This window comes from Lissotriton helveticus, chromosome 1_1 (assembly GCF_964261635.1).
Source record: "Lissotriton helveticus chromosome 1_1, aLisHel1.1, whole genome shotgun sequence".
In the NCBI taxonomy this organism is placed as follows: Eukaryota; Metazoa; Chordata; class Amphibia; order Caudata; family Salamandridae; genus Lissotriton; species Lissotriton helveticus.
This window is the reverse complement of record NC_136057.1, coordinates 1,707,891,693-1,707,918,099: the sequence shown is the minus strand read 5'-3', so window position 1 is coordinate 1,707,918,099 and position 26,407 is coordinate 1,707,891,693. Positions and strand designations below refer to the sequence as shown.

General features: G+C 49.8%; 1 protein-coding gene across 10 annotated transcripts in view; it reads left to right on the top strand.

Moving 5' to 3' along the window:
- Nucleotides 1-7,109: 7,109 nt before the first annotated feature.
- Nucleotides 7,110-26,407, top strand: part of STAT2 (signal transducer and activator of transcription 2) — a 1,031,780-nt gene continuing 1,012,482 nt past the window's right edge. For 5 of the 10 annotated variants that reach the window (XM_078689090.1, XM_078689088.1, XM_078689092.1 and 2 more), the window contains exon 1: nt 7,128-7,265. The gene's annotated coding sequence lies outside the window, so the exon portion shown is untranslated. Of the gene's footprint in view, nt 7,266-7,410; nt 7,562-26,407 lie in introns of those variants that run through there. The other 5 variants (XM_078689093.1, XM_078689096.1, XM_078689097.1 and 2 more) reach the window with 4 other exon arrangements.

Below are 26,407 nucleotides of genomic sequence, written 5' to 3'. Positions count from 1 at the left end.
GCATCACTCAACCCCACCATAGCACCACCTCAGCATCAGCATATCACAACCTCCGCATCAATGCACCACGACCAGCGCAACATGAGCTCAGCACCAGTGCAGCACCACCTCAGGACTAGTGCAACACCACCTCAGCAGCCAACTCTGCACCAAAACAGCTCCACCTCAGTGTTAGCACAGTACCACTTCGGCACCAGTGCTTCACCTCATCCCCAGTGTAGCACCTACTTAGCATCAGTGAACACCACCAGAGCACCGGTGCAGCACCTCCACTTAAGCATGACTCAGCACCACCACAGAATGACACAGCACCAGCACAGCATCACTCAGCACCACCACAGCGTCACTCAGCAACTGCGCACCTTCTCAGCAGCATCACTCAACACCACCACAGCACCACCTCAGCTTCAGCAAATCACCACCTCAGCAGCAACTCTGCACCAATGCAGCACCACTTCAGTATAAGCACAACGCCTATTAAACAACAGTGCTGCATCATCACCAGTGCAGCACGTACTCAGCATCACTGAACATCACCTGAGAACCAGCACAGCACCACCAAAGCATCACTCAGCACCTCCTCAGCACCACCTCAGTATCACTCAGCACCACCTCCACACAATCACATCACCAGCTCAGCATCACTCTGTACCACCTCAGCACTTGTGCAGCATCTCCTCAGCATCACTCAACATCACCACAGCACCACCTCAGCATCAGCACAGCACCGCCTCTGCGTCAGTGCACTACCACAAGTGCACCACCAATTCAGCACCAGTGCAACACCATCATAACATCAGTATGGCACCAACTCCGCACAGCATCGCCTCAGCAGCATCTCAGCACCAACGCAGCACCACTTCATCATTAGTGCAGCACCACCTCAGCACCAGCGCATCATCTCCTCAGCATCACTCAACATCACCACAGCACCTCAGCATCAGTGCACCACCACTAATTTAGCACCAACTCAGCACCAGTGCAGCACCACCATAGCATCAGCAAAGCACCAGCTCAGCACCAACACAATACCACTTCAGCATTAGCGCAGCAGCACCTGAACACCAGCACACCATCCCATCAGTATCACTCAACAGCACCACATCAGCACAGCACCACCTCCTCATCAGTGCACCACTACCAGTGAAGCACCACATGAGCACCAGCACAGTACCACCTCAGCAGCATCTCATCACCAACACAGCACCACTTTAGCATTAGCGCAGTACCACCTCAGCGCGGGTGCAGCATCTCCTCAGCATCACTCAACAGCACCACACCAGCACAGCACCGCCGCCGCATCAGTGCACCACCACCAGTGCAGCACCACCTGAGCACCAGTGCAGCATCACCGTAGCACCAGTGCAGCACTACCTCAGCACCAGCACAGCACCACTTTAGCAGCATCTCAGCACCAGCACAGCACCACTTTAGCACCACCTCAGAACCAGCGCAGCACCACCTCAGCAGCAACATAGCACCCATGCAGTACCACCTCAGCACTTGTGCAGTACCACCTCAGCACGAGTGCATCACCTCAGCACCACCTCAATAGCAACTCTGCACCAACACAGCACCACCACAGCATGGCTGAGCACCAGCATAGTGTCAATCAGCGCCACCACAGCATCACTCAGCACCAGTGCAGCTTCTTCTCAGCATCTCTCAACACTACCACAGCATAACCTCAGCATCACCACAGCACTACCTATGCATCAATGCACCATCACCAGCACAGCAGGAACTCAGCATCAGTGCAGCACCACCTCAGTAGCAACTCTGCACCAACACAGCACCACCTCAGGACTACCGCAGAACCACCTCGGCACCAGTGCATCACCTCATTACCATTCCAAAACCACCTCAGCTTCGCTCAGCACCACCTCAGCTCCAGCACAGCATCACTCAGCACCACCAAAGCATCACTCACCTCCTCCTCAGCATCTTTCACCACCACCTCAGCATCAGCACAGCACCACCTTAGCACCACCACAGGAACACCACAGGACCACCTCAGCATGAGCACAGCACCACTTCCTCATCAATGCACCACCACCAGTGCAGCATCAACTGAGCACCAGCAGAGCCTCGCCGGAGCATCAGCACAGCACCACCTCAGCACCAGCGCAGCACCACCTCATCGGGAACTCCGCACCAATGCAGCACCACTTTAGCATTAGTGCAGCACCACTTCAGCCCTAGTGCAGCAGCATCACCTCACCACCAATGCAGCACAAACTCAGCACCACCTGAGCACTAGCATAGCACCAACAAAGCATCACTCAGCACCACCTCAGCATCACTCAGCACCACCTCAGCATCACCCCAGCACAAGCCCACCACCATCTCAGCATTACTCACCGCCACCTCAGTGCAGCACCACCCTTTCATCAGCACCACAGCACCACCACCACAGCAGCACCTCAGCATCAGCACAGCGTCATCTCAGCATCAGCACAGCACCACTTCCTCATCAGTGCACCACCACCAGTGCAGCACTAACTCAGTATCAGCGCAGCACCACCTCAGTGCCAGCACAGCATCACTCGGCACCAGCAGAGCATCACTCGTCGCCAGCACAGCATCAGACTGCACCACCTCAGCACCAGTGCAGCATCTCCTCAGGATCACTAAACGCCACCACAGCACCACTTCAGCATCAGCACAGCACCACCTCTGCATCAGTGTGCCACCACCAGTGTAGCATCAACTCAGTACCAGTGCAGCACCAGCATAGTATCATCAAGGCTCCAACTCAGCACCAGCACAGTACCACCTCAGCAGCATCTCATCACCAACACAGCACCACTTTAGCATTAGCGCAGTACCACCTCAGCGCGGGTGCAGCATCTCCTCAGCATCACTCAACAGCACCACACCAGCACAGCACCGCCGCCGCATCAGTGCACCACCACCAGTGCAGCACCACCTGAGCACCAGTGCAGCATCACCGTAGCACCAGTGCAGCACTACCTCAGCACCAGCACAGCACCACTTTAGCAGCATCTCAGCACCAACACAGCACCACTTTAGCATTAGCACAGCACCACCTCTGCATCAGTGCACCACTGCCAGTGCAGCACCACCTGAGCACAGTGCTTCACCACCATAGCACCAGTGCAGCACCACTTCAGCAGCATCTCAGCACCAACACAGCACCACTTCAGCATTAGTGCAGCATCACCTCTTCACCAATGCAGCACCACCTCAGCAGCAACTCCGCACCCACACAGCACCACCTCAGCACCAGTGCATCACCTCATCACCAGTGCAGCATCACCTCAGCTCAGCTCAGCATAAAGAAAACATCGCTCAGCACCTCTTGAGTACCAGATCTGTACCACCAAAGCTGCGGTGTAGCACCACCACCTCAACATGAATCAGCACCACCACAGCATGACTTAGCACTGGCATAGCATCACTCAGCGCCACCACAGCATCACTCAGCACCAGCACAGCATCTCTTCAGCATCACTCAACCCTACCACAGCACTACCTAAGTATCAGCACATCGCCTCATACATGTTCTATGCACCACCAGCATAGCAGGAACTCAGCACAAGAACAGCCCCACCAAAGCCTCAGCGCAGCACCACCTCAGTAGCAACTCAGCACCACTTCTGCATTTGCACAGCACCAGTGCAGCATCACCTCATTGCCAGTGCAGTACCAACTCATCGCCACCTGAGCACCAGCACAGTATCACTCAGCACTACCAAAGCATCACTCAGCACCTCCTTAGCATCACGCCGCGCTACCTGAGCACCACATATGCACAAGCACAACACCACCTCAGCATCTGCACCTCACCACCTTAGCACCAGCACAGCACCATCTCAGCACCAGCACAGCACCACCTTCACATCAGTTCACCACCACCAGCACAGCCTCACCTCAGCACCAGCGCAACCTCAGTGCAGCAGCAATTCAGCACCGCTTCAGCATCAGCGCAGCACCATCTCAGCATTAACGCAGCATCACCTCAGCACAGTACCAACTCAGCACCGGTGCAGCACTACCTCAGCACCAGCGCAGCACCACCACCTCAGCATGACTCAGCACCACCTCAGTATCACTCAGCATCACATGAGCCCCACCACAGCACCATCTAAGCATCTGCACAGCACAATCTCAGCATCAGCAAAGCATTACCTCCTCATCAGTGCACCACCACCGGTGCACCACCAACTGTGAACCAGCGCAGCACCACCTCAGCACCAGCGCAGCACCACCTCAGCACCAGCGCAGCACCACCTCAGCATTAGCGCAGCACAACCTCAACATCAGCAGAGCATCTGCATCAGTGCACTACCACCAACACAGCAGCACTTTAGCATCAGTGCAGCTTCACCTCAGCACCAGCTCAGTGTAACTCAGCACCACCTCAGCATCAACTCAGCACCACTTCCTCCTCAACAGTGCGCCACCATCAGTACAACACCATCTCATCACCAGTGCAGCACCACTTCAGCATCAGTGCACCACAACCAGCGCAGCCCCACTTCAGCGCCAGTAAAGTCCCACCTCAGCAGCAACCCGGCACCAATGCAGCCCTCCTTCAGCATCAGCACAGCACCACCTCAGCATCAGCGCAGCATCACCTCAGCACAGCAGCAACTCAGCATCACTCAGCACCAACTGAGCACCAGCTCAGCACCATCGAGGCACTACCACCTCAGCATGACTCAGCACCACTACAGTATCACTCAGCACCAGCACAGCATCACTCAGCGCCACCACAGCATTACTCAACGCCATCTCAGCTCCAGCGCAGCATCTCCTCAGCATCACTTAACACCACCACAGCACCACATCAGCATCAGTGCACCGCACCACCTCCGCATCAGTGCACCACTACTAGCGCTGCACCAACTCAGCACCAGCACAGCACCACTTCGCGCATCAGTGCACCACCACCGGTGAAGGCCCACAATAGCATTAGCACAGCACCACCTCACCACCAGCACACCACCACCTCACGACCATCTCAGCACCAAACCACCTCAGGGCAACTGAGCACCAACACAGCACCACTTTAGCATTAGCGCAGCACAATCTCAGCACCCTTGCATCATCACCTTAGCACCAGCATAGCACCAACTCAGCATCACTCCGCACCACCTGAGCACCAGCACCACCAAAGCATCAGTCAGTACCACCTCAGCATCATTCAGGACCTCTTCAGTATCACGCAGCACCTCTGCACAAGCACACCACCTCAGTATCACTCAGCAACACCTCAGTACCAGTGCAGCACCAGCACAGCATTAGCGCAGCACCAACTCAGTACAGCACCACCTGAGCACCACAACAGCACCACCTCAGCACGAGTGCAGCACCATCTCAGCACAGCACCCCCTACCCTCAGTGCACCACCAGTGCAGCTCCACCTCAGCACCAGCACAGCCCCACCTCAGGAGCAATTCAGCACCAACTCGGCACCACTTTAGCAGCAGCGCATCCCCTCAGCATCAGTGCATCACTTCAGCACAGCAGCAATTCAGCATCACTCAGCACTACCTGAGCACCAGTGCAGCACCACTACCTCAACATGACTCAGCACCACAGCATCAATCAGCACTACCTCAGTATCACTCAGCATCACCTGAGCATCACCTCCGCACCCGTACACCACCACCTCAGTATCACTCAGCACCACCCCAGTCTGTACTCAGAATCTGGCATCTGTTGATTATTCCCCTAGTGTCCCTTCGCTGCTCGTATTGTAATTCAGGTACTATTTACCAACCTTCACCCTCCCTTTGTTTATGTGGCCCTTCCCAATAACAAAAAAAGCTGTAACAAACAAGAATTAGAAGGGGGACCCAGGGAGAGCCGTGCCCGAGCCGGTCTCTCCCTGGGCTGGTTCGCACGAGGGCTGGCCACAGACAGGTGGCAATTAGTGGGAGAGCGAGGCTATATTAGGGGCGAGCGCAGGAGCGGGGAAAGCTGCGTAGGTGGGGAGGCAGTGAGCAGTTTGTGTTGCCCCACCCACCCTTCTCTGTTTTTTCCCCTTTAGGTCCTTACCTTCCCCTCCTTTTGATTTTCAGTGCTGTAGGTACTGATTTAGTTTGGTAGGCTTGCCACGCTAAGACAGGTGCTTTTCTTTTTTGTAGGCGGGTTTTTAGTGGGGGGTGGGCAGCCTGGAGCGGGTTGGTCCATCCTCAAAGGGGTAGTTACAAGAGTTAGTGGTTTGGGTTAGTTAGGGTTAAGTTGGTGGGGGGTTTACTCTTTAGGATGCTCATTTAAGAGGAAAGGTTTTGGTTAAATAAATAAATAAATAAATGAATTATGTTGATTATACACCTGTCTTAATAAAGTGGCCTTTCTTGCTTAATAAGAAGTTGTGGACAGTGATTTCTTGCGCGACAGACAAGAAGAAGTTGCCAGCATTGCAAAGACAAGAACTAGAAGACATGTTTATGTTCATTATTTTTTAATAGGGTCATTCAGTTGCACAGAATGTCTTCTTGGTTACATATAAGGTAACAAAAATGCTTGTAAGGCTTTATATTATAACTTTTCAACATGTTGACAACAGCCACTATGCTCTACACAGCATAGTTTAAACACATTGGCGATGCCAATAGTTTTGGCTAAACACGTATAACCGGTGGAAGCTTGGTCAGTAAAATGGGGGGGGTGAGCTTCAGATATTCCAACAATAACGCAGCCATAAAATGTTTAAATACATTATACAACAAGCAGGGTGCATGAGAGGGGCCTAAGAGTAAGTGGAAAGGGAGAGAAATGAGGATTGGTAGGAGTACTAATAAAACACAATATTTCTGAAAAATAACCAATATTTTCAGTACTTTCAAAACAGAGTGTATGTGCGTTTTTGTCTGTCTATGTAAAAATTCTTGATGAAATCCAACTGACTTCATAATAGCTGACGATTTTTTTTTTAAAACATTTGTTAGGGTGGTTTAAACCCTCAAGCATCCCGCCTGAAGCGAAGTCCCTGCTTGTAAGGTCCTAACGTGATACCTATTGGTTATGCCAGTGCTTGTTTTTGACTGTAAGTGTGCTCCGCCCTGCAGCAGATTTGGTGGTGCAAGCCACCGCCGCGAGCCACCCGGTCTGTTAAACGTCACAAAGGCGTTTTTTTGTTGTTGTTGCTTTCGCTCGTGCGTGCCTTCGCAGAATCGCAGCTGCTGAGTGCGTGAAGCAGTCCTGCCGACTTCCGCCTTGACTGTCTCACCTTAGACGGCTACGTCGTCTATCTGTGAGCTAGGCGACCGCCTGGGGGAGCTACAAAAGGGGTGAGTCTGCGGGGTTGAGGGGAAAACTCTTATCTATATGTTTATCATGCCCTTTTCTACGGGGTGTGGGTGACACAAATGCACTCATCAATCCTGTCACTGGGCGCGTGCCATATAATAACTTCCTGCTGCACACAACTGAAGCATTGCAAACTGATGTATGGTTTGTACCAGGTCAAAACGGGAGTGGCGGCCGCGCCGTCTTCAGGGCTCAGCTGCAGCTTTCATTCTCACAGCTCTGCTCACGAGTCTCAGCCCCGGCCGGCAGCGGCGGCATGTAGCGCACGTGGGTTTAAGTAAGTCAGGATGTTTTAGGTTATGTATGAGGGATATAGCCCCCCCCCCCCGAGGTTTTTTGAGGATTTGGTTGCAGAGGAAAGATGATTGTGCTGACATCAAGTCGCTGCGCAGCACTTTGGTTTCACGTTCGTGCCTTGCACAAGGAGACTCCTGGGCCCTGGAGGCAGCGCGTGATCAGCTGCAGTCAGTGCCGCTCATGAAGGTCAGCACTGGGCATGGCTCGAGGCCCCGGGGGTGCTTGCCCTGGGTATGGCTGGAGGTTGGAGGCCCCGGGGGTGCGTGCTGGCAGGGGCGGCTGGTGACATTTGAAAGTGGTGGGGCGTAAACTAATTTGCATATTGCACCGCAGCGAGCGCAGCGAGCGAGCCCGAACCACCTTGCATCCATCCATACATCATTCATGCATCCATCCACCCATCCATCCTGCATCCATCATTCATTCATCCACCCATCCATCCTTCATTCATGCATCCATCCACCCACCCATCCATCCACCCATCCATCCATCATCCATTCCTGCATCCATTCCTGCATCCATTCATGCATCCACCCATCCATCCATCCTGCATCCATCATTCATTCATGCACCCATCCATCCACCCTGCATCCATCCTGCATCCATCATTCATTCATCCACCCATCCTGCATCCATCATTCATTCATGCATCCACCCATCCATTCATCCACCCATCATTCATCCTGCATCCATTCATGTGTCCACCCATCCACCCATCCTGCATCCATCATTCATTCATGCACCCATCATTCATTCATGCACCCATCCTGCATCCATCATTCATTCATCCACCCATCCATCCACCCTGCATCCATCATTCATTCATCCACCCATCCTGCATCCATCATTCATTCATGCATCCACCCATCATTCATCCTGCATCCATTCATGTGTCCACCCATCCACCCACCCATCCTGCATCCATCATTCATTCATGCACCCATCATTCATTCATGCACACATCCATCCATCCTGCATCCATCATTCATTCATCAACCCATCCATCCACCCATCCAGCATCCATCATTCATTCATTCATGCATCCATCCATCCACCCACCCATCCACCCACCCATCCATCATCCATCCTGCATCCATTCCTGCATCCACCCATCCATCCATCATGCATTCATGCACCCATCCATCCTGCATCCATCATTCATTCATCCACCCATCCTGCATCCATCATTCATTCATGCATCCACCCATCCATTCATCCACCCATCATTCATCCATCATCCATCCATCCACCCATCCTGCATCCATCATTCATTCATGCACCCATCCATCCACCCTGCATCCATCCTGCATCCATCATTCATTCATCTACCCATCCACCCATCCTGCATCCATCCTGCATCCATCATTCATTCATGCATCCACCCATCCATTCATCCACCCATCATTCATCCTGCATCCATTCATGCATCCACCCATCCTGCATCCATCATTCATGTATTGTTATGACCATATAACTTGCACACAGCTTGTCAGTGTTTAATACCAGTCTCGAACCTTGTACTCCAGCACCAATGATACATGATTAATATTAATTGTTTTTAAAAACATGTATTTATTCGACACCAATTTCACACCTTAGTCGGAACATCATTTTTATTTGTTTTTTAAAATATCTATTTATTTAACACCAAAGTAAGTCATGTATACATTTTTATGGTTCGATAAGAGGCTCGAACCTGGTTTCCCAGCACCAAAGTCGGCCGTGCTATCCGTCAGGGGTTATGTAACCGGGCTATGTAGTGACCAGCCAATCCTGTGCCAGGATTGGCTGGGGGGGGCACCATGACTCCTCGCCCAGTCGCCCTGTGTAACCCCGGGGGCTGCGGCCCGCCCCCTGGTCCTCTCTCTAAGGGGGAATTCACAAGAAAACGATCTGCGCATGCGCGGGCATGTTTGTGCCCAAAAATACACTTGCGCAGCTGCAGCAGCCCGATCCTTCCCCCCCCCCCCCGCCCCCCCCTTGCGCACTCCGGGAAGGTCGGGTGTCTCCCGGTTCCTGGCCGGCAGATAGCGCGATTTTTAAAAATAATTGTGTTTGGCTTCTAGTGAGGACGTGGTGGGTCCATGGGGCTTAGTGGGGCTTCGCCCCTACGCCCCAATGGACGCACCGCGCCTGCGTGCTGGTGTCTGCCGCCGTTCAGCCTCGGCCAGCCAACAGCCACCTTCACTTGGACTAAGGCAGCAGCTCTCTATCTCACTGCAATAACAGAGACCACAGCGAGGGGGAGAAAAAAACACTGGCAGCACTCTACAGAAAGTAGAGATTTCTAGTTTATACACGGGGCACGTCTCTTTACTGGGCTCAGGTGTGAGTGGTGTACGAGAGAGAGACTGCACGGTGGGTGAGGGGGAGTGCTTTGTCGGGCCCCGAGGAGTATTGCAAAGGGTTTCCTTGCCTGAAGGAGGGGTAACATCGGGTAGGAGAATTGTAAGGTGAGTGTAATGGTCGTGGGCCCTAGGCCCACATGGTAGAAGAACTGCGACACATGGACACCAGTGGTACGTGGGTTAGTGAGCCTCGAGCACGTGCACTCGGCTCTTTTTATTAGCTGTGTCACGTGGTCTCGTGACATCAGTGGTGGGTGGGTGTTAGGTGTACATTACATGGTTAACCCTTAACAGTGTCAGCTAGGACACTACATTCCTCCCAAACTTTAATAAAAATTAAGGAAAGGCACAAAGTCCGAGCCTGTGGGAGGAAGTACATAAATATACAGTAATTACAAATTTACAGTGAGTCTCTTCAGCTGCTTGCTTGATGACGGTGATGGAAATTGCTGCTGAGACTTTATTTCTTCTTGGCTCGACGTCCTGGTTCTCGGTGGGCGTGTTCCACTTCGCTTGCGGCGTGGACGTGTGGTGGTCAGTCCACGAAGATCTTGCTTTTGAGGATGACGTCAAACAGGATGACCAGAAGATAGACTTGGATGGGGTTGTCTTCAGCTGGTCCGTCGGTTTCTTCACTGTAGGCAGCTTGGCTTCACTTTTCAAAGGGTGGAGTGTTCGAAGGACATTCTTCTCACTAGGACGCCCCTCTCGCGGGTGTTCTCCTGCCACGAGATATCACCGGAGGCCCTTTTACCAGGTTTCCACTGGGCCGGGTATTATTCCACAGCGTTGCTCCAACTCCACAGTCTGCGTGTGAATGGAGGAGTCGATGGGGTTCTACCTCACAAAGTCCGTAGCTCCACCTGAAGGGTAGTTGTTGACTCTTGCCTTTGCGCACAAGTTCCTCATCTTCCTGGGACGTGCAGGTTAGACGGCGATGGACTCATCTCTCGTGTTGGGACCCTCTGCCACCGGTGTCCCTGAGGCCTTTGCCCCTTGGATCTCCACGGGCTGGTGTGGATTGGTCAGTTCTCCTTGTTCAGGACATCTGAGCTCCCTCAGCTTCCAGACTTCCGCTCAATCCCAAAGGTGGGTGTTGCCAATGGTCCGGCCTGTGCTCTCCTACCGTCCACGGGTCGTCTGGGTCTTGTGAATAGGTGCCTATTCTGTTCTTGGTGCTATCAGTGTTCTCCAGGACGTGCGGGTCACTGTACACGATGTTGTAGTGTGTCACCTCTTCTTCTTCTTGTAGGTGTGTGGACTTGTTACACCTCACTTCACCTTTTCCAGAAGTTGTTGATGATGGCGTCGTGCCACATGACTTCTTACTTCAGTTCTCTTCTTCATGGCATCGTGCCACTCTTCTCCTTTTCATGACACAGTGCGGTCACCTTTCTTCCTTTGTCTTGCTGACCAGGCTTCTTCAAGCAGCGTGCACTCCGCCTGTTTCCATCTGGTCTTGTCCTGTCTTTAGGACACTGTCTTCTCTCCACTCTTCGGTGACTGGACCGGTCATTACGATCTTCTCTATTGCCTCCTATGACTTCCAGTTACTCTTGGTGTTGCGTCCGTCTCTCCGGGTCTTCTGATCTCTCGGTTTACGGACGTCTTCTGGCAGGACATATTCATCCTGACTTGGCAGAATTTCTTCTTTCGTTTCTGGCGATCATTTTGGGTGATCGGCTTTAGTTTGGGCGCCCCTCTGGCTTGTCGGATCATCCTTTTTTCTGGGCGATCTTCTTTGCTACCAGATGGGGTGGACAGCTTGCTCTTCGTGAGTCTTCTTGCTATCCGCGCCCGTTGGGATCGCTATTGGTTCTGCTGCAGTGCTTTTGCGTCGGCGCAGTTTCTCCTGCGCTCTTCGTGTGCTCTGCTTTTTCCGGAGGGTTAGCTTCACCTCTCCATGGACCTTCTCCAATGGATGCACTTCTCGTGCTCGCTTCTGGTGAGGTTCTTTAGCTTCTTGGGGCGTTCACCTTGCTTGGTTGTTTCGCCTCCTTTTGGCTGCGGGGTAACTTTGCGTTACTCTTCCGGTGCACGTCAGTGTGCAGTGTAGTGGCAAGTTCTTGCTTCACTTGGTACCGTCGTGATACATCTTCAGTGTAGCTTTGTTCCTTGCGGTTCATTAGATTCTTTGGCGTTGTCGCTCTTCCACTTGCGTGTCGCACTTTTCTTCTTCACACTTGGGTACTTGCCTCGCACGTCTTCTGGTGCTTTGGGTGTGGCTTCCTTACTTTCAGGCGCTGTCTTGTACTGTCCGCGTCCATGGTACACTTGCGCTCTTCCAGTCAGTTGCCTTTGGATCTTGCTGCTTGCGGTAGACGTCTTGACTCTTCCTCTCCGTCCAGCGTGAGGTTGTCTTCTGCGATTGGGGTGATCACCTGTGGCCACAGGCGTCACTTCTGCCACGGTGTTGGGTCTCCGTCTTGATCCGCGTCGCTGCAGGCTTGCTCTTCCTGTAGGCTGTCCCTTGTGCTGTCTTGTGCTGGTTTGTTTCTTGTGGCTTCTTTTGGGGGGCAGTGTAGGCTGTTTTCTATTTTCCAGGAGATTTCTTCTGATGAAGCTGCCGGTGCTGGGCTGTGTGCTGCGTGGGAGCAGGTTTGTGGATGCCGGGACCATTGGGTCCTCACTGGTGTGCTGGGGGTCGGCCTCGAGGATGCCAGGTAAGTTCTTCTTGATTTATTTATTGTTTGTTGTTTGAAGGCTGTCAAGGACCTACTTTTCAGCACCTGGGGATGCGGGGCCTTGTGGCACTTCTTCGAGGCGGCTCCGGCAGCATGTAGACTTTTCTTTGCTCCCCCACCCCTTGCAACCGGCCCTTCAGTTAACGGGCTGCGGGGGAGGAGTGCAGGCTCCACACTCGGCCACCGGCCGATTGCCGTTTCCTTCTTGTTGCTCCCGCCCGCAGCAGCCTCGCAGTTCATGCGCTGTGCGGGGGAGGGCAGGCACCAGTGCTCACGGCAATGCGGGTGGGCTCCGCTGTGGTAGTACGCCGCCCGGCAGCTTGCCACACGCTGCGGGCGTTTTCTTTTTGCACATCACTGGGCACTGTCGGGGATCGCAGCGGGTAGGCTCCGCTTCATCGTTTTCACTCTCCCCGCCCGCGGCACTTCACACACGTCGGGCGGCGGGAGAGACGCTGCAGACAGGCCGCGGGTGGGCTCCGCTGGCCTTACTCCGTGTCCCGCAGCTCGCCACACGCTGCGGGCGTTTCTTTCAAAATCACTTGACCCTGCCGCCGCGCTTCACACACCACGCGGCGGGGGAGTGCTGCAGGCAGGCCGCGGGTGGGCTCCGCCGGCGCTGCTTCAATTAAAGTTTATTTGTGGCCGTCTCGTGCTCTGGCCATGCGGGTGAGCTCCGCTTATGGGCAAACGATGAGGGGGGGATCCAGGCAGGCCGCGGGTGGGCTCCGCCGGCGCTGCTTTGTTTTTAAAGTTTGTATGCGGCTGCTTCACGCCCGGCGGGGTGCCTGACCATGCGGGTGGGCACCGCTTATGTTCGATCACAGGGGGGATCGCTCCTGGCATACGCGACTCCCCAGGGGCATTCACAGTCCCCGGGCTCGCCTACGGGCCTGTCTTCTCCTGCGGCCGTGGCGAGTGGGCTCCGCCCGGTCTGCACTCCTCGCAGGGGGCACAGTCGCGGCCGGTGCAGGTGGGCTCTGTCTGGTTCGCTTTTCATCGGTGACTCGGCCCGGGGCACAGCAGTCGCCCCACGGGCCTCTCGGCGGCGCCGCCTCACAAGGGGGTGCCCTTCACACGGGCAGCATTTCCTCCCCTTTCGCAGTGGCTGCGTCGCGTGGAGTTCGAAAACACTCCCTCGTCGCCATTGTAATGGTCGTGGGCCCTAGGCCCACATGGTAGAAGAACTGCGACACATGGACACCAGTGGTACGTGGTTTAGTGAGCCTCGAGCACGTGCGCTCGGCTCTTTTTATTAGCTGTGTCACGTGGTCTCGTGACATCAGTGGTGGGTGGGTGTTAGGTGTACATTACATGGTTAACCCTTAACAGTGTCAGCTAGGACACTACAGTGAGCAAAAGAGAGCATCACGGCGGAAAGTGTTTGAGTTAGCGGAAATGAGGGAGGAGGCTTCGGTGCAGAAGGAAATCGGGGTGTGTGAGAGAGGTGGGTAGGTGGAGGAGGCCTTCCTCATCTTGTGACTCATCTTTGTCCCATACACAGTGCATCATTTATGCAGGAGCTTGGTAGTGGAGAGAATTATGTTTTTGGGGTCTGAGAGTTATTTTTCTTCCACCATATTTTGGTCCAGAGCTACTACTAGAGGGACTTACAGAAAGGGAGCAAGAAGAAAGCAGAGGAAGATAATGGAACAGTGACAGATGAAGATAGCGGGAATGAAAAATAACCTACTAGAGTGAGATAAGAACACAGGAAGTGCAGGTGGATTGAAGAAAGAAGCATGACGTGGAATCAAAATGTATTAGCCTTCGTATTCATGAACCCCTACATTCGGCAGCATGAGTGACAGCCTCTTTAGAAAAAGTATGAGCTCCTTCTGTTTTTTATGTGATTGCAAATTCGGCATGGCATATGTATAAAATACCAATGAACTTGGCCTAAATGCCATCAAGGCAAGCTTAATGGCACACCAAAAAATATACATGTATCAAACAGGGTAATGTAAAGACTAGCATTTGAGCATAGCTCAGCAAACCTAAACTATGTAGGATACTTGAAAAAAACTAGAACTCAAGCCCAGATGCTCAAATGGATGTAAAGTATGATATTGATATGCTACCCTGGTTTCCATTGCTTGAGTTAGTTCACGAGAAAGTGTCACTCATGGTCATTAAAATGTCACTCATAATTGCACTGAAATTATGAGCATGTCACACATTGCAATCTGAAACCTTGGCAGCTATGCCTCTCATTGAAGAGTCAGTCCATTCAGACCCGCGGGGACGTTGACACCACCTTTTTGGCTACCACGTATTTTCATTGTAAACACGATACGCCTCTGCTATAGAGCAACCTGGTCGTGCCCGACGGGCTGGCATTACATTTAAGTGTAGGTGTATGGTATGGACTAGTTTTTGGCTGTTTGTTGGCCTCTTTTATGGCTCGTGTTTCCGGCTTTTACTGTTGATTTCTATTATATTACTACAAACTTTGCCGGCAACAGGCACAAATGGATGCAGTCTCCCATCTCTTGCAAAACACATTAAAACCTTTACAAATTTAAAACTGTCCAGATTTGCATAGGTGTGTTACTTTTCAGCTATGTGATTCGCTTATGGGGGCCACTTTGGTGCACGACCCTATTTTCTATTCCAGTACGACCCTGATTGTCAACTTGCTGTCGTGCTCAAATAATTATAACATAGATTGTTTTATAAGGTGGTTTTCTGCCTAACCTCTTCATTCTGTAGGTTTGCAAATAAAAGGTTAGTAGTTTTGGTGATGCCAGTGCGTCAGCAGTGCTTTGAGTGGAATGGAAAACCCAAAAGGGCTGCATATGAAACGCGTCTCTAAATGGAGGGTGGTCGAAAATCATTACAATCAATAATTTACAAGAAACCTGGTGTATGGAATCGAGTATATTGTATAGGACATTGAAAGAAAGACCTTGTATATCAGAGTAGCATTGGTAAGGTGTGCAATGTGGTATGAGTTGCAACAGCATGAAAGCCGATATGCACTGTGCCTGCTCTGTTTAGATGCCCCCAGCGACCTTTCCAGGGACAGATGGGACCCTACTACCAAGGGGATGGAGGTGTCATTACCAGTCTCTTGCTGGACCGACCCATTATTGTATGCAGATTGGGCAGGGGGCCCAAGCAGAAGTGGCCTAACTTATTTTCATTCAGGTGTTGTTCACCAGTGTGAACTTATCCGTGCACAGAGTCCTGGCAGCATTTGCAGGCAGTAGACGCTATTTCGCCAATACCAAACCAACACGAATCCCTCAACACACTATGTAGTGGTCTCATAGTTACAACGTTCCATAAAACTCTCTTGACTATAAACTTGCTCTGTCTAACACGAGGGCCGATTTTTTTGTCATTAATTTAAAATGACTGATTTTCAGACTTTAAACGAGTTTCTTGATTACTATGAAATTAAGTAACCGGCTTTAAACGTGAATTACAGACACAGTGCTTCACTACACAAACGTAGAACTACAATTACAGCTGACGCAGTATGCTACCTGACCGGCAGAAGGGTGCCACTGTATGTGTATGTACATCCAAACCTATCCCACAACACCAGAGCACCATTAGAAAAAACACACAAGCCAGGCTAATTGACTATGACAATGTTTGCTAGCACCCTTTTTTTTTAAACATTTTAGGCCAATGAGTGTTAGAGGTGTTTTGAATAATTAGAATTGAAAATGGTTCAGTTCTGAAAATGAGATTGTGAAAATCTCTGACTACGGTATTGGGAATGAAACATATAAAGGTGTATGAAAGGGGTTTGTCGTGCTGAGTGCTTTGGTCACTCCCAGGGGTGTGACCGTCCAATGTTTTGCCCCCAGGACATATTGTTTGATGTTGAGGACAATTTTTCTCGTTTACTGTTTTATGTTTCATGTTTTTCTAGTGTGCAAGGAGGCCAAACCTCTGTTATGCTAACCCGTTGGCTGCCAGTTTACAGTATTGGTCTGTGAAAGAGGATTTTCTGCAACCAAAGCAATATTTCATGTATACGTTGTTCAAAGTTGTAGATACAATTGTGTACTATTTGGGCAAGCGTTGTACGGACATGCAATGAGCTGTGATCTGAGCTTGCTTTGCCAGCAGTGATGTCAGTATTAAAACATGTTCAGATCTTTGCAAAATGTAACTATTTGAGGCTACTTATGCTCCATGATTATATGCAAATACATCTTAAATCAAAAGTGATGATAGCTTTCAAAATTAAAAAAGCACACAAAAAATGAGCAACTTTATAAAAAAAATGTTTTGCTAAACTTGTACAACTCTGGATACAATTTCTCTGAGGATTTACTTTGTAAAACGTGTTTGATGCATACCAATACTTTTTACTTAAAAAAATAAACGAGACTCATTGTAGAAACCATTATCGGCAATATTATGGGAAACTTGAAAATAAATTAGGGGCCCGATGCTTGATGAAAATTACAAACGTACACTTGCAGATCTACATCCTGGCACTGGTACCGATTTCGGTCTGTTTCACAACATTTGCCTGAAAACAGTTTTCAGGCCAAATGTTGTAGCAACTTTTGGTGACCTCCATTTTCAACTGAGGAAATATAAACGAGTATGTTTTCTCTGCTGAGTAGTTGCATAGTCACTTTACTTGCAGCACATTTTCCTCCACCCTGAAAATAGTTGTGCCCCTGTCCGTGGTAAGAGTACATTTCCAACCTTTTCCAGTGTAGAAAGGGAATGGAGAGGAATTGGTGAATAGCCCTTAACATTGTTGTGGGTATTGTCGAAATGGTTGTAGACGAGGCGCAAGTCACGTGCCTTTGTGCCCTGTCCAATCTTCTCTCCGAAAGCTGAACACAGAAGGCTTTACACCGATCTGCTGAGTTGTAAAGCCTCTGCTGTTTTTAGGTCAACCCTTTCAACGTGCATGAGCTGCTCTGCGAGGCATGGTGTATTCACAGTACATGGGCTTCAAACCGTCCCATCACTTGTCATTGGTTGTTCTAGGTGCCTTTCTAAATTCCTTACTTTTAAATGGTAAACTGTACCCATTTGTCCCTCCTTTTGGTATGTCGTTCCCTCCCTTAGCAATTGGCCCTGTTACGGGGTTCATTTTTTCTTGTCCATTTCAGTTCGTTTAGCTCACTATATTTTCCGATTGCCTGCCTCATGTTATGGAAATGTTGCAAACATGAGCAGCTGACCAGTGTTACTGCTTTCCCCTACCACAGTTTCCTTGTGTGTTCTCCCCTTCGCACTATAGCTTTCACTTATGACCTACATAGTCTGGGTCACTGAATATGGAGTTGGGCAGTTGCTAGCTCCCTTTCACCTAATCTTTTGTTTTTAGCATTCATTATGTTTCACTTGCTCAGAGCTCCGTTTCTGAGAACAGGGGTGTAAATTTTGTTCTCTATCTGGTCACAAATGCAGCAATTCTGTCTCTGGTCATAGTGGTAATTCCTCATTCTAAGTCCTCTAGGCAGTGCTGCAGCTCCGTCTCTTTTTCCAGTGTTAATTCCTTATTCTTATTCCTCTGGATAGAGCTGCAGCTGCTTCTGTAGTCACAGTGGTAATTGCCCATTCTTAATCATCTAGGCAGTGCTGCTATCTGCTTCTCTGGTCCCATCGGTAATTCCTCATTCTAAGTCCTGTAGACAGTGCTGCTAGCTTCTCTGGTCCTGTTGGTAATTCCCCATTCTTAATCCTCTAGGCCAGTGTTTCCCAAACTGTTTTCCGCGGACCCCCAGGGGTCCGTGACACATTCCCAGGGGGTCTGTAGGCACCAGTTTTAAAAGCACAGAAAAATTTGTGTAATTAGCAGCTTTCCAGCAGCAATAAAAGTGTCAAGATAATGCCAGTGATTAATGTACCTGCTGGAGAGGGAGGCGAGTTTTGTTCAGTGGCAGCTTTACTTAACTAATGTAGCACAGAGGGTTAATGGGCCTACTGCAAAGAACGTGTAACATGCATTTTAGAAAAGCAGTATTTTATGTACATAGGTTCATGGTTACTGCTTTTGTCAGAGATTATTTTGTTACTGTGCACTTCATAAGTGGCAATCGTAATCTAGTAGAGGGGCCTATAAACTGTCATCAAAGAGCTGCTTGCAAACTGCATGGTACCAGTTAGTAACTTATGTTTTTTCCCAGTTATTCATTATCCTGATGCTGCTAAAAAGATTTATTTGGGCGGAAATACATTTTTAATGTTACTAGCCACTGTTATGTTCTGAATCCTGAGTTTGTGCTTTTCCAGACCAAGCACTCCTTAAAAATGCCTACCAGTATGGATGACATGTAATCCTTGTAGTCCCCTTTACCTTATGTAACATTTTATATACACACTGATTTACATGTATGATTCAATGTCTCTATGTGTGTGATATAAAGTGCTCTGACATCCTACAATGGTATGAGAGATGCTATAAAACAAATGAAATACATGTGACAGAGGAGCTGTTCCTTCAATATAAAATACTAGAGGCCAGATGTACGATCCGTTTTTATATGCGCGAATGGATTCGTGAACCCATTTGCGCATGCAAAAACCTATTGGGCCATGTACATAGCCTATTTCGCGAGTCGCAATTTGTTTATGACTCGCTAAATAGGTTTTCCAACTTGCTATTTGGAAGGGGCATTCCCTTCCAAATAGCGAGTCTCAAAACCATGTACAAATGTTTTTCGGTTGCGAAACACTTGCAATTACCACCTACTTCAAGTAGATGGTAATGCATTTGCAAATGGGAAGGGGTCCCCAGGGGACCCCTTCCCATTTGCAAATGCATGCAAAATTATTTTTTAAGGGCAGGCAGAGGTCCCAGGGACCTCTGCCTGCCCTTAAAAAATGAAACTAAAACGTTTCATTTTTTTTTTTTTTTTTTTAAATGCGTGGTAAACGGGCTGCATTTTTTCTAAAAACTGCTTTATTTAAAAGCAGTCCCAGACATGGTGGCCTGCTGAGCCCAGCAGGCCACCATCCCTGGGAGGGCGGGCATTTCCAATGGGCTCGCAAATTGCACGAGGCTCATTAATATTAATGAGCCCCGCAATTTGCGACCCCATTGGTAATCCCAAACAGTGTTAAACACACTGTTGTACATTTCATTTAGCGATTCGCAATTTGCCACTTGCATTGTGTCGCCAATTGCGAGGCGCTAAATGAAATGGTCGTACATCTGGCCCCAAAATCCTTAGTACTTTGAGTATTTGTTTTGTGTGAACACGTGTTTTTTTTTAATTACTATTTTAATATTTGAAATTTAACTCATACAAATTGCTTGGGGGTCCCCGGCTTCCAGTGGTGACACAATGGGGGTCCTCAGGAGTCAAGTTTGGGAACCACTGCTCTAGGCAGTGCTGCTATCTGCTTCTCTGGTCCCATTGGTAATTCCTCATTCTGAGTCCTGTAGACAGTGCTGCTAGCTTCTTCTCTGGTCCTGTTGGTAATTCCCCATTCTTAATCCTCTAGGCAGTGCTGCTATCTGCTTCTCTGGTCCCATTGGTAATTCCTCATTCTAAGTCCTCTAGGTAGTGCTGCTAGCTTTTTCTCTGGTCCTGTTGGTAACTCCTCATCCCAAGTCCTCTAGGCAGTGCTGCTAGCTGCTTCTCTGGTCCCATAGGTAAATCCTCATTCTAAGTCCTCTAGGTAGTACTGCAGCTCTGTCTCTTTTCCCAGTGGAAATTCCTAATTCTGAGTCATCTAGACAGTGCTGCTAGCTGCTTCTCTGGTATTATCAGTAATTCTACATTCTAAGTCCTCTATAAAGTGCTGCAGCTGTTTCTTTGGTCTTGTAAGTAATTCCTCCCTCCTATGCCATCTACACATTGCTGCAGCTTTGTCTCTGTTCCCAGTGGTAATTCCCCATTCCTAGTCCTTTAGCCAGTGCTAGTAAGTGCTACTCTGGTCCCAGTGGTAATTCCTCAGTCTTAGTCCTCTAGACAGTGCTGCAGCTGCTTTTCTGGTCCCAGTGGTAATTCCTAATTACTAGTCCTTTAGGCAGTGCTGCAGCTGCGTCTCTGTTCCCAATGGTAATTCCTCATTCTTAGCTCTTAAGCCAGTGCTGCTAGCTGCTTCTCTGATCCCAGTAGTAATTCATCATTCTCAGTCCTCTAGGCAATGCTACAGCTACTTTTGTGGTCCCAGTGGTAATTCGTCATTCTTTGTCCTCTAGACAGTGCTGCAGCTGCGTCTCTTTTTCCAGTGGTAATTCCTCATTCTTAGTCCTCTAGCCAGTGATGCTGGTTGCTTCTCTGGTCCCCGTGGTAATTCATTTTATGTCTTCTAGACAGTGCTACAGCTGCTTCTGTGGTCCCAGTGTAACTCCTCATTCCTAGTCCTCTAGGCACTGCTCCTAGCTGCTTCTCTTATCCAATCGGCAAATCCTCATTCATAGTACTCTAGACAGTGCGGTTAGCTCCTTCTTTGGTCCTGTAGGTAATTCCTTATTCTAAGTCCTCTAAACAGTGCTGCTACCTGCTTCTCTGGTGTCATCAGTAATTCCTTATTCTAAGTCCTCTAGAAAGTGCTACAGCAGTCTCTCTGTTCCCAGTGGTAATTCACATTCGTAGACTTATAGGCAGTGCTGCAGATGCGTCTCTGTTCCCAGTAGTAATTCCCCATTCTTAGTTCTCTAGCCAGTGATGATACTTGCTTCTTTGTTCCCACTGGTGTGAGAAGTTGGCCTGGCATATGATGTGCACTATTCTAGTGGGCACCTTGCACCAGTCCAAACGACCCTTATTGATGGAAGGTTTAAGACAACCTTTAAAGAAAGCTATCCTAGTAGTAGCTGTGGGGAGCAGCCTTCAGGCTAAGTTTTGAAGGAATGTAAAGCAGCTTGTTTTACCAGTCTATAATCTCTTGAATGATCAAATGAAAGAACACCACACCAGGTATATATATAAAATATATGTATTTATTCTAATACACACCCCTCTAGTCTCTTTATGAGGCTAGAGGCAAAACTACAATACAAGAACTTAAATAGCACACAGTAAATTAGCACAGTATACGTTTTGCCCCAGGGGCCTCACAAACCATATACTAAGTAAGTGGTATAAGAACCACGTGAGGGATAGAAGTTAGGCCTAGGGCCTGTAGAATCGCTGGGGCAACCAGGAACCACCCAGGGTAGGGACGCAGGAGACCCACGGGGGATGCGTGCAGGGTCTACACACAGTCGCATCACCATTGACTTCTATGGCAAAATGTAAAGTTACAAAGTTAAAGATTAGAAACACTTAGGAGTGGACTACGGTAGAACCCATTCAGTACTGGACACTTCGAGAGTCAAGACCCACAGGAGCACAAAAGTACTCATGTTACCTCACCCAGGGAAGCCAGGTGCATAGGTGTCTTTTCGTGTCGGGTTTCGTCGTCATTTCCAATGGAGAGCTGCAAAGAAGTGCTGCAGGCGACAGGAGAAAAGTGTCCGGATGGACCCAAGGGTGGATCGGAGATCTGAAGAACCTGAAAGCAGAGTGGACAGAGTCTGGGTCACTAACCAGTGACCAGGATGGCAACAAGAAGATGCCAGCCAATGTCCGGTGCTTTAAGGTGATGTAGGTGAAGCTTGACTTTTAAGCCACGAGGACCAGGAGGCATCGACGACCACCAGGAGCTGGATTCGAGCTGTCCCACGTCGGATGTCCAGTGCTGCAGCATCGGTATCCGGATTGGACCCAACAAGCCTTGGCAACAGCAACCCACGCAAGATGACCAGATTGGCTTCGGTGCAGACCAGCAAGGTCTAAGGGACTCAACCTTTAGAGGGGAGTCAGGGCACGTCTGGAGCAACTAGGAAGGCCCAAGAAACAAAGTAGATTCCTTCGTGGGGACCCACTAGCCAACGGACTAGGGATCGCGAAGGTGCCTCGAGCAGAAATGCTGAAAGCGGGCCCATGGAACACTCGTGGAGTGTAGACCCACAATCTTCGATGGAAAAGGTGCTCAGGGCTTGGACTACAAGTAGTCCAATTCACAACTTCGGTAAAGCTCAGGAAGTCGATGCACGATGTCCAGGAATTCCGGCCCCTCGTCTCTCGTGATAGCTACAGGTCTCAGCTTCGCTGGGGACCCGTGTCCGCCTCGGAGATGTCTGGAAGTCCGTGTCCTGTGTCACAGATTCTTCGGGATGCGGCGGGAGCCTCGAAAATTCAGAACGACAAGATGCTTCTTTGGTGCCTGTTTGAACAGGGTATCACTCCTTGACCCCAAGGGAGATTTCTTCCATCTTCCAGTCGATATGGAATGTCGAAGGTCCAAGATTTATGTTTGAATATCGTCCAGGGTAATCTAAAGTCATAGGGACTGGGGTCCTATACTTGTACTAAGTTTAGGGGTTGGACTAACTCTAGGGTACCACCTATGGGAGGACCTGGGGAGGGGGTGGTTACACCCTTTCCCCTTTGTCCAGTTTCGTGCCAGACCTGGGGCTGAGCGCGCCAGAGCTGGGGCTGAGTGCCCCAGCAACCAGTATGAATTGGGAAATGCACGGGGACACCTTGTGTGCCCTAGGCACTGTCTGAAAAGCCTTAACTGAATGCAACCCAGCCTGCCCCAATACACTAAAGCATGTCTGGGGAGATGCTGGCACCTCCTGGACAGGAAACCTATTTTCAGGCCTCCCCTGCTAGAGTTTCGTCCAGCAGCAAGAGGTCAGACTCGTGTCTGTGGCAGAAGCATCCATTGTGTGATGCTGAGGCTCTTTTAAACTATTACCGGGAAAGTAAGTGTGTACATGTCTTCTCCCTCTAGAAAGGTAGAAGGAAACCCCTGCCGCCAGAACTGGCGGGGGTGGAATAGTATTCCAAAGTGTTTGACACCAAACACATGTTTTGATAAAGCCAAACCAAAGTTAGCATTAACCGCGAGGATTATAATGCACTTAAGAGTATATGGTATGGCTATATCACAGAACAGCTACAAGGAAGGGATTCCAAAACCTGCAGAGGGGCTCAGCTCATGCTAGGGCACCCCCTCACACAAAACCAAGCACTCTGCCTTCAGGATTGTCAAGGCCTGCCATAGGAGTGACTTATAGGTCAACATGTGTCTGTTTTAAATGGTGGATATAGGTATACTATATCCCAGTAAGGGGTGCTTACACCACCTTACCCAGGCTGTAAGTGCAGACCTGTGGTGCTATTTTGAAGGCTTCCCAGGGGTGGCATAAAACATGCTTCAGCCCCTGGTAGGCCCAAGGGTACCATATACTAGGGACTCACAAGGGTAACCCAGTAACCAATCTGGTGTGTATGTAATGTACATTAAATCAATTTAGAGAGAGAACAGTTAGGCTGGGGTCCTGATTAGCAGGGCCACTGCCAGACTAAAGTCGATAAACCAGTGAAACACAGCAAAAAGTGGGGGTAACCATAGGAAGCAGATCCTACTCTCCTACAACTGGTAAATCCTCATCTTGGTCCTCTAGACAGTGCTGCACCAGCGTCTCTTTTTCCAGTGGTAATTCCTCATTCTTAGTCCTCCAGACAGAGCTGCAGCTGCTTCTCTGGTCCCAGTGTCAATTCCTCATTCTTAACCCTCTATGCAGTGCTGCTACCTGGTCTTGTCGGTAATTCCTCATTCTAAGTCTTCCAAACAGAGCTGCTAGCTGCTACTCTGGTCGGGTCGGTAATTCCTCCTCCTAAGTCTTGCAGAGAGTGCTGCTAGCTGCTGTTCTGGTCCAGTCCGAAATTCCCACATTTTAAGTCCTCTAAGCAGTTCTGCAGCTGCGTCTGTTTCCATTGTTAATTCCTCACTTTTAGTCCTCTAGACAGAGCTGTAGCTGCTTCTCTGGTCTCAGTGATAATTCCTCATTCTAAGTCTTCTAGACAGTGCTGCTAGCTGCTATCTGCTTCTCTGGTTTAATCAGTAATTTCACATTCTAAATCCTCTATACAATGCTGTAGCTGCTTCTTTGATCCTGTCAGTAATTACTCCATTCTAAGTCCTCTAGACAATGCTGTGCTGCAGCTGTGCCTCTGTTCCCAGTGGTAATTCCCCATTCTTAGGCCTTTAGTCAGTGGTGTTAACTGCTACTCTGGTTCCCGTGGTAATTGCTCATTCTTGGTCATCTAGACAGTGCTTCAGCTGCTTCTCTGGTCCCGGGGGTAATTCCTTGTTCCAATTCTCCCAGTCCTCTAGGCAGTTCTGCTGATACGTCTGTGGTCCCAATGATCATTCCTCATTCTTAGTCCTCTAGCCAGTGCTGCTGGCTGCTTCTCTGGTCCCAGTGATAATTCATCTTAGTGTAAGTTCTCATTCTTAGTCCTCTAGGCACTACTGCTAGCTGCTTTTCTGGTCGAATCGGTAAGTCCTCATTCATAGTAATCTAGACAGCGCTGCTAACTGCATTCTAAGTCCTCTATACAGTACTTTTAACTACTTCTTTGCTCCTGTAGTAGGTAATTACTCATTCTAAGTCCTCTAGACAGTGCTGCTACCAGCTTCTCTGGTCTCGTCAGTAATTCCTTATTCTAAGTCCTCTAGGCAGTTCTGCAGCTGTGTCTCTGTTCCCAAAGATAATTCTTCATTCTTAGTCCTGTAGACAGTGCTTTCAGTTGTTTCTCTGGTCCCGTCAGTAACTCCCCCATTCTAAGTCCTGTATTCAGTGTTGTAGCTCTGTGTCTGGTCCCAGTGGTAATTCCCTGCTCTAAGTCCTCCAGGCAGTGCTGCAGCTGTTTCTCTGTTCCCAGTTGTAATTCCTCATTCTGAATCCTCTAGACAGTGCTGCTAGCTGCTTCTCTGGTCCTGTCAGTGACTCCCCCATTCTAAGTCCTCTAGGCAGTGTTGCAACTGTGTGTCTGTCCCAACGGCAGTTCCTCATTCTAAGTCTTCCAGACAGTGCTACTACCTGCTTCTCTGTAATTCCTTATTCTCCTCAAAACAGTGCTGCAGCTGTGTCTCTGTTCCCAGTGGTAATTCCCCATTCTTAGTGTTCTAGGCAGTGCTGCAGATGCACCTCTATTCCCAGTAGTAATTCCTCATTCTTAGTCCTCTAGACAGTGCTGCAGCTACTTCTCTGGCCCCAGTGGTAATTCCTCATTCTTTGACCTCTAGGCAGTGCTGCTAGCTGCTACTTTGGTCCCGTTGGTAATTCCTCATTCTGATTTTTCCAGACAGTGCTACTAGCTGCTATTCTGGTCCTTTAGGTAATTCCTTTTTAGGTCTCGTGGCGATTACCGCGCGGTCTCGCCAGAGACCTATAGTCACCGGCTCAGCTTCCCAGGAGACAAGAGATGGCCACGCGCATCTTCAAGAATGGGATCGGAGCGGGCCGCGTGCGCGTGTGCACATCTCCTGTCTCCTGGGAAACTCCAACACACACAGCCACACCTCCTCCTGCTTTCGCACACGCATGCACACACACACACACACACACACGCACACACAGAGACACACACACGAGCGCACAAGCACGCACACATACAGAGACACCCCCCCCCCCCGCCGCCGCAGACATACACACACCCCCACCCCCCACCCCCCACCCGCTTTCGCTTCGTGTTACACACAGGCACGGACACACACGCACGCACACACACGAGCACACACGCACGCACACACACGAGCGCACACATACAGAGACACACACCACATACAACCCCCCGCCGCCCCCTCCCACGCACCCGCCCCCAGTACAGTACTGATTACAGGACGTGTGCAACAAATCGCGGTTGCAAACTGTAAAATACTGATATTATTATTGGGCGCAGTAATTATAATGGTCCAATTGACACCCGACTGCGACTTGCATAACTCCCACGTGCATCCCAGATGGGGAATTGTGTAAATGATTTCACCCGCTACATGGGGTCTACAAGCGCC